This window comes from Lactuca serriola, chromosome 1 (genome assembly GCF_051521515.1).
Source record: "Lactuca serriola cultivar US96UC23 chromosome 1, Lser_US96UC23_V15, whole genome shotgun sequence".
NCBI classification, from domain to species: Eukaryota; Viridiplantae; Streptophyta; class Magnoliopsida; order Asterales; family Asteraceae; genus Lactuca; species Lactuca serriola.
This window is the reverse complement of record NC_136408.1, coordinates 49,469,469-49,478,457: the sequence shown is the minus strand read 5'-3', so window position 1 is coordinate 49,478,457 and position 8,989 is coordinate 49,469,469. Positions and strand designations below refer to the sequence as shown.

The following is an 8,989-nucleotide window of genomic DNA, read 5'->3' as shown; positions in this document are numbered from 1 at the left end:
GTTACTTCATCGCCACATTTTCCCGAGTGCTTCTTCTTGCACTTCTCGCACCATTTAAATTCGTTTCCTCCCCCGAATTTTTTTGAACCGAACTTGCTCTTCTTTTTGTTGGGTTTAGCAGACCCTTCAAATTTCCTCTTCTCGCCAACCTCGATTTTGCTGGCAGCTCTTCCCTTAATCATGTCCTCCACAGACTTGGCAGCCCAGATAGCTGCCTCCAAAGTAGGTGCTTGACGTACTGGCACCGCGTACTCCCATGGAAGTCCCTTTGCGTACTTATCAATTTTCGTCAGCTCATCCGGAACAAGACGCAAGGCAAACTCCATCTTTTCTGTGAAGTTGTTCGTGTATTCATCGATTGACATGCTTCCCTTCTTCAAGGTTAGAAACTGGTTCTCTAACTCTAGCAGGTTTTGAGCCGAGCAGTATTTTCGTTTGAATTGCACCAGAAATTCTGCCCATGTCAGTTGCAGGGGCTTGTTGGGGCTTAAAGTCTTCCCCAAGGTATTCCACCAACGTACAGCGCCTCCTCGAAACTGACGTACTGCAAATGTGGTCTGTAGCTTTCCTCTGCAACCGCATGTCATGAAAGCTAACTCCATCTCCGAGATCCAATCCATGACTCCGATTGGATCTTCCTTTCCCGTGAAAGTCGATGGCTTGCAAGTCTGAAAATCCACGAATAATAAACTAAACTCTAGTGGTAATAATACTAGGTTTCGTCAAAGAAAATTCTTTTTAAGAAGCGAAGCGCTGTCTGAGTTCGGAAGTCTTACAAGGATTTTCCTTGTAAGACTTCACGGACACGACATGATTTGGGTAGTCGTGGATCGTTTCACCAAGAGTGCACACTTCATAGCCGCCAACGAGAAGTGGTCTATGGATAAGCTCGCAAACGCTTACGTGAAGGAAATTGTAAGACTTCACGGTGTCCCTCTTACGATTGTGTCAGATCGTGATAGTCATTTCACGTCAAGGTTTTGGAGGAGTCTACAAGAGGAGTTGGGTACAAAGTTGTGTTTGAGTACTGCTTACCATCCGCAAACTGATGGTCAGAGCGAAAGAACGATTCAGACGCTGGAAGATATGTTGAGAGCATGTACCCTCGAATTCCAAGGGAATTGGGACGAGCACTTACCTCTGGTAGAATTTTCCTACAACAATAGTTTTCACTCGAGCATCAAGATGGCACCTTATCAGGCCTTGTATGGACAGAAGTGTCGTACGCCGTCTTGTTGGCTTGAAGCCGGAGAGAAGCAGTTTATGGGCCCCGAGATAGTCCATGAGACTGCTGAGAAATTGAAGGTGATTAGGGAAAGAATGTTAGCAGCTCAGGATCGTCAGAAGAGCTATGCTGACAAGAAAAGACGACCGATAACCTTCAAAGTTGGGGATTCCGTTTTACTTAAAGTCTCACCGTGGAAGGGACTTATACGATTTGGGAAACGAGGAAAGTTGAGTCCAAGGTTTATTGGACCGTTCAAAGTTCTTCAGAAGATTGGGAACCAAGCTTACAAGCTGGAATTGCCCGAAGAACTCAATGGTATTCATAACACCTTCCATGTGTGTTATTTGAGGAAATTCATGGGAGATGTTCCCGACATAATTCCAATCTCGGAATTAAGGATGAATGAGAATAAAAGGCTGATCGAAGAGCCTGAGGCAATTATTGACCGTAAGACTAAGAAGCTACGACGCAAGATGGTCAACTTGGTGCTAGTCCGATGGAAACATTCGAATGGGCCGAATCTCACTTGGGAAACAGAGGATGACATGATGAGTCGCTATCCACATCTGTTTGCTGATGCATGATTCCGGGACGGAATCATCCTAAGGGGGAGAGAATTGTAACGCCCGGGTTTTCAGGGCTAAGCATTTTTGTCAATGTAATAGTCTAGGTCAACTATTGTAACTCTTTTTGAAGTAATAAATATAAAATATTTGAGTATTATGTGAATTATGTGTGTTTATGTGTTTATTATTTAATTATAAATGTATAATTAATAAAGAATAAAAATGAGCGTCAAAATTAAAGTGTGAGATAATCCTGATATCTCTACATAAAGTTGTAGAATACGTCTCAAGGTTTCCGTACATATAAAGAATGCCGAAATCCGAGCTATAACGAAGAAGTTATGGCCCGCCGAAGTTTTACGGCAAAACCGGCACGACACCGGGAGACGTAAATAGTGAATTTACGATAGAAGACTTTTTAGCCTTATCAATCTAAACAAAAGTCGTAGAATATGTTAAACTAAGAACATCGATAAAAAGAACGCCCAAATCTGACTTCGTATGAAGAAGTTATGATTTTTCTAAGATTCGGCTTAGCAGTGCACGACCTGAAACTCGAATTTTAGTTCGAGCGGTTTTTGGCTTACGCAACGTAAATGAGAGTTGAAGATCTCATTAATAGGAAATCAACGGTAAAAAGACAGACAAAAACAGAGTCCGTATGTAGAAGTTATTAATTTTACGCAGACGTTTAACAGTATAATCTCCTTGTACTGTTAAATTTAAGATCGATCGAGAATTGGCTGACGGTGTCAAAATGAAAGTTGTAGATCTTATTATTACCTACGCGTGGATATAAAGAACGTCAAAAACGGAGGTCGTATGTGAAAGTTACGGATTTTAGAAGTCGGAAGTGTGCTGTGCGAAAATGGGTGATGTGGCACAATCTTGGCCATTGCTTTCTCCCCAAGGCTTGCCACCAGATGGTGACATGTGGCACCAAGTTCAGCCACATTTCACCCTATAAATACCACCTCTCCCACCCTCATTTTCTTCACACCTTTCCCATTCTTTCTTCTCTTTACTCTCTCTCTCTCTCTAGAACCTCTCTCTAGCCCCGAAATCCCCCGAAAAGCCTAGGGAACCTCCCTAGCACGAGGCGGAAGCCCCGGAGTGCTCGAAGGCTCCGAGAAGAAGAGCTTTTCGGCTCGGGAACGCTGCTCCAAGCAAAGCCCGGTTTTCTATAAAACCCGCTGTAAGTGAGCTACGCCTACGCTATTTTTAATATAGCTTTTATTTAATTATAATAGCGTTATTAGGAACTTATAATAAATACTTGGGCTATTATTATGAGTTATATAAGTATTTTTTTGACGCTTATATAATAATAATAATAATAGCTAGACTATTAATTAGTCTCGACGAATAATAAACTAAACTCTAGTGGTAATAATACTAGGTTTCGTCAAAGAAAATTCTTTTTAAGAAGCGAAGCGCTGTCTGAGTTCGGAATCACCACCTTTTCAGGTGAGTGCATATTTACTTTCAACTTACACATAGATATGAAGTATTTAATATAAATTACGTGCTATTTGTGCATATTATCTGAATACTTGCTATCTATGCTGGATGAACGTTTTATACATGTTTTCAAAGATTTAAACTGTATATGTATTTTATATCTACAAAATGTGTTGGGTAAAACATGGGTAGATGTAATAGTTGCTGTGTGACAAAATAAAATAATGAGAGGCCTCGTTATAGATGTTATTGATGATCCAGTCATCTAGCGGAGTATAGATGACGACCACGGACTATTCTAGACAGTCCAGTGGAACACTAGCAGGCTCGCAACCTGTAGGTGTTTATTTGAACTGTGTGCTCACCAGATGTACTTCATCCCCCACATGGTTGCCTATTAGGACATTTATTGCTGAGGAATCCCCTTAGTAGTAGTGTCCGTCCCGATGATGATCCTTAGGCTAGGTCCCTTATGATAGGTGTTTAGGGACGTAAAGTGAGGATAACGGGAACGGGTAATCGGGTTATTGTTGATTGATGAAATTAATAAACTATTTATTGTGGGTTGAAAACCCTATGTGCTCACCAGGCTCCCAAGCCTGACCCACTCAGTTTTATGTATTACAGGTAGTGGCGCTTGAGCATATATATGATGTTTGGACGAGGGATTACGGATATAGGCCTGTAGATATGAAATAATGTAGTAAGGCTTGTATTGTACTGTTTATGCTTTTGATCTGTACGAACATGACATCCCGAGTCTTTTAATGAAATACATTTCTATGGAAATGCTTTTGATAAATCTTTATCATATTATTGTTTTGGGACAAATTCCGCAACACTTTTATTTAAAATGTTACTCTGATTTTTAAACAAAGCATAAACAAACCGGTCTTTTCTGGCCGTGATTTTGGGGATGTCACACATACAAACTGGGACGAAAAGCAGTGAAAATCGATGACATATTATTCAATACTCTAGAGGGAAGAATTCTTCTAGAAGATTTGGTTTGACACTTTATTGAGGTAAAAGTGGAACTCAGGTGCAAAATGACGACAACAAGCTTTTGTTGAAATTAATGACTGATGTTGATAGATTGAATCCACATACCTTAGCTTTCACAGGTAACCTACGTGTTAATTACTGATTAACCTTACAAATTTAAAATTTGATATCAATTTCTAGGAAAGCTTTTTTGAATGCTGATAGGTAAGTTTATGATCAGAATATTGTCAATTGATATTATGTTTAGACTATAGTTTGGATGTTCAACATGATTGTTTTCCCTGAAATGGTCATTACGAAACTTTTTTTCACTAAGATTGTCGCTACGGAGCAAACATTGCACACAAATGGTCCCTACCGTTAATATTAGTTAGATTAATCCGTTAATTTGAAAGAATTTTGGGTAAATGACTATTTTTGCTATTTTTTGAAACTTGCTTAAGGACCATTTGTGAAATTTTACATAAGGACCATTTGAATATTACAATTTTAGTCTCTTACTTTTTCTTTTTTACATTTTCGACGCTCTTTTTTCACAACTTTGTTATTATATATTTTTTAAATATATAAATAACTTTTGTTGTATAAATTTTATCTAAAATATTTAAATTACAATACATAATTAAATATTTTTGTTTTTGTATTTTTTATCTAAAAATATTTGAAGCGTAAAAACATCATTTTATTACTTTTTATTTTTTATATGATGTAACTTTTAATATTTATCTTATAAAAATATATTTATTTTTATGAAAAAAACATGATGTGTTACTATAAAAAATACGTTAATATATAACTAATAATATGTTGCTATTTTATTTTAGAAATATAAGTATGTGGTTTTGAGTTAAAGATAAAAATATGTTTCAGTTTTATTTCAAAATACAAGTACAATAAATTTTATATTTTTGTTTTCTATTGTTTATCTAAATATATTTAAAGCATAAAAAACATCATTTTTTGACTTTTTAATTTCGATATGATGTAATTTTTAAGATTTATCTTTATTTATCATATAAAAATATACTTATTTTTTATGAAAAAAAACATGATGTGTTATTATAAATTACAATACATAATTAAAAATATGTTTGTAGATTTTATCTAAAATATTTAAATTACAATACATAATTAAATATTTTTGTTTTTTATTTTTTTTATCTAAAAATATTTGAAGCGTAAAAACATCATTTTATTACTTTTTAATTTTTATATGATGTAATTTTTAAGATTTATCTATATTTATCTTATAAAAATATATTTATTTTTATAAAAAAAACACGACTTGCTATTATAAAATTACGTTATTATATAAACAATAGTATGTTGCTATTTTATTTTAAAAATATAAGTATGTGGTTTTGAATTAAAGATAAAAATATGTTTCAGAGTTTTGATTTCATAATATAAGTACAGTAAAATTTATATTGCTTCCATATAAAATTTTGATATTTAATTTTAAAAAATTATTTAGTTTTATCAAAATTTGAATATATTCCTTAATAAGACATAAACTTTTCAAAGAAAAATTAAAAAACTTCTGTTAGCTAAATAGTTAACTTTGGTACACATGCTAAAATAATTAAACGTATAAATAATATGACCTTAAATTCCGTTTAATTCATTTTATTTAATGGAAATTTTTTTTAATGAAACTAATGTCATATTATTTTCATTTTATTTCAATTAACATGACATTAATTCTATTTAATTCATTTTATATAAATATACAAAATATTTTTTATTTTCTATTAAATAAAATGAATTAAACACAGTTAATTTCATATTTTTCATATGGTTAATAATCTTAGCATTTGTAGCAACATACTTAAATATTAGCTAACAAATGTTATTTATTTATTTAATATTTTGCATTGAAAAGTTTATGTCTTATCAAAGAATATATTCAAAATTTGATAAAACTAAATAATTTTTTAAAATTAAATATCAAAATTTTATATCTAAGATCCGTTTAAAAAAATATATCGAATCAATAGAAAATTTATTGTTCTTATATTATGAAATCAGAACCGAAATATATTTTTATTTTTAACTCAAAACTTCATACTTATATTTTTAAAATAAAATAGCAACATACTATTTTTTCTATAATAAAATAACTTTTATAATAACACATCATGTTTTTTTTTTCATAAAAGCAAATATATTTGTATAAGATAAATGAAGATGAATCTTAAAAATTACATCATATAAAAGCTAAAATGTAACAAAATGATGTTTTTTAAACTTCAAATATTTTTAGATAAAAGATAGAAAACAAAAATATTTAATTAAGTATTTTAAATATTTTAGATAAAATCTAGACAACAAAAATTATGTATATATTTAAAAAATATATAATAACAAAGTTGTGAAAAAAGATGACTGAAAATATAAAAAGAAAAAAAAGCAAGAGACTAAAATTATAATATTTCAAATAATCCTTATAAAAAATGTCATAAACAAGTTTCACAAAATGACTAAAATGCTCTTTATCCAAAATTATTTCAACTTAATGGATTAATCTAACGGACATTAACAGTAAGGACCATTTATGTGCAAAGTTTGCTCCGTAGGGACTATCTCAGGGGAAAAAGTTCCATAAGGACTATTTCATGAAAAAATTATAAAGCTAAAGGACCATTCATGTAATTTACTCTAAAAAATGTTTTTAATAGTTTTGGACAAAAATGACCCTCCATGTTATTTTTTATATTTAAAAAAAACATGATTTTAACAGTTTTGGACCAAACTAACCCTGACCATTCAATCCCGTGCCAATGACACAGGTGAGTTCTTCTGGTATTAAATATTAATTGAGTCAAACTTATCTATCTTGGGCCTTTGTAAATTACAGATGATTAGCTTCCAAATGTTTGGATCATTCATCTTAGTTAACACTTATGGGCTTTACATGGTTAGTGTTAGAAATACGTTTTAGTGGCACTTGGAAATATGAGAATCGTGATAATCACTTTCAAATCGAAGTATTTGGGTGGTACTCCCAAATCTTCAATTGGATAAGACTCAGATAAAATCCAAGAGAAAGAAAGAGAGAATGAGATGGTGTAATTTTCGTGAGTACCAGAAAACTGACTAAAAATAGGTTATATACATTCCTTGTCTGAAAAACTGTCAAAACTGTCATATAACAGTTTTTCTCAACAGTCAAAACTGTTATAAATCCAGCCAGGGCTATGCCCCTTGGACCCCGCCAGGGGCTGCCGCCCCTTGGACCCCGCTTCCAGGGGCGCTGCCCCCGGACCCCCGTTCGTTCAGGGGTTTCGCCCTTAAATGACAGTGTACTTTGATACTTGATCAAACTTAAACAAGTGTGTGCTCCACACCTTCCTTACTTGTTTAATATTTATCAAGATCATTTTTAGTCAACGAAGTAATACCATTACACTTAAATAACATTGATGATAACAAATCACCAACAGTTAGTTTAAGTTCGAAAGAAAATTTGTAATTCAAAAATAATAGTATATCCTAATTTAATATGTCTTTGAGTTCTATAAACTTCGAATGATTTAAATAAAACGAATTGAATTGGTGTAAAAACGATCCATAACTCACTGCGCGCTACTTCAGTTTTATTATGGGCTGAAATGTTTTGGGCTTACCATAAAATGGTCGGCTGCTTCCTCACAGCTCACTCACTACTTCCAAATTATTATGGGCAAAAACCAATTTAAAAGAAAAATTGGTGGGTTATGGATAATGGATCTATGGTATGTGTACATCATCAGTACACATGTGCAAAAGAAAACATGTGTAGTGTATAGAATTTGAAACTCGTTTTGAAACAAAACATAACCGAGTAGAGAATGGTTTTCGTTTTTAAATTGATGAACATTAAGAAATTTGTGTATCGAAATATAAAGATAAAATATTCATTTAGTTTCATTCAAATTTAGAAAAAAAAACCTGACCTTTATGTATATAATATTTTATACAAACAAACATTATTATCCCAGCAACTTCACATATAAAAAAAACCCTAAATCATAAATCATTGTACCTCAAAAAACTAAAGTCATCAAGTTTTGGGAGTAAATCATAATTTTAGGTTGTAAATTAATATCGTATTTTTAGTTGGCATAGAGTTTCAAATTGGTTGGTATAATCCAATGATGGTTTCAAACACGTCCTGATTCCTGAATGACCTCAAATGAGTTGTTCTGTCTCAACTTTTAACCCCTAAACAAAAGTAAAAGGAAATTGAGAAAAAAAAATACAAGTAATTTTTAATGTAAAAATATACTTAAAAAGAGGGTGATTTGAAACTGAATCAAGAAAGTAGATCATGAATCTCAAAGAAGACAATGACATGTTATTTGTTGACCATTTAAAAATCAACATTGACCTAGATAAGACAATATTCAAAGTATAGTAACTTTGTTTACACAAGAAAAAAAACGAATGGCCTAATTAGGACAAACAGAAAATTATTTTAGGTTTTTTAATGATTGCAAACCTTACAAATTTTGTTTTACTTAATAAAAAAGCTACATAAACAAGATTATGTCAGATCAACCGATTATCAAAAGACCTAATTGAGACCATTTTTAATAGTATAATAATTCAAGTAGCAAAAATCAAAACAATTATTTCCTATAATATACACTTGGCCCCAAATAGATGAAAGTTATAGCTATTTTACAAAAAAAACATAGATTAATTTGTAAGGTGTGGCTCCGTGACACACAAAAAAACACGGACCCGT

At 32.4% G+C, this 8,989-nt stretch overlaps 1 long non-coding RNA gene across 1 annotated transcript; it reads left to right on the top strand.

Annotated features, from left to right (window-relative positions):
• The first annotated feature begins 2,810 nt into the window (after positions 1-2,810).
• Positions 2,811-3,937, top strand: LOC145068521 (uncharacterized). The gene is made up of 3 exons (XR_013688989.1): positions 2,811-2,989; positions 3,194-3,261; positions 3,883-3,937. It is a non-coding gene; the product is annotated as an uncharacterized LOC145068521 (long non-coding RNA).
• The last annotated feature ends 5,052 nt before the right edge of the window (positions 3,938-8,989 follow it).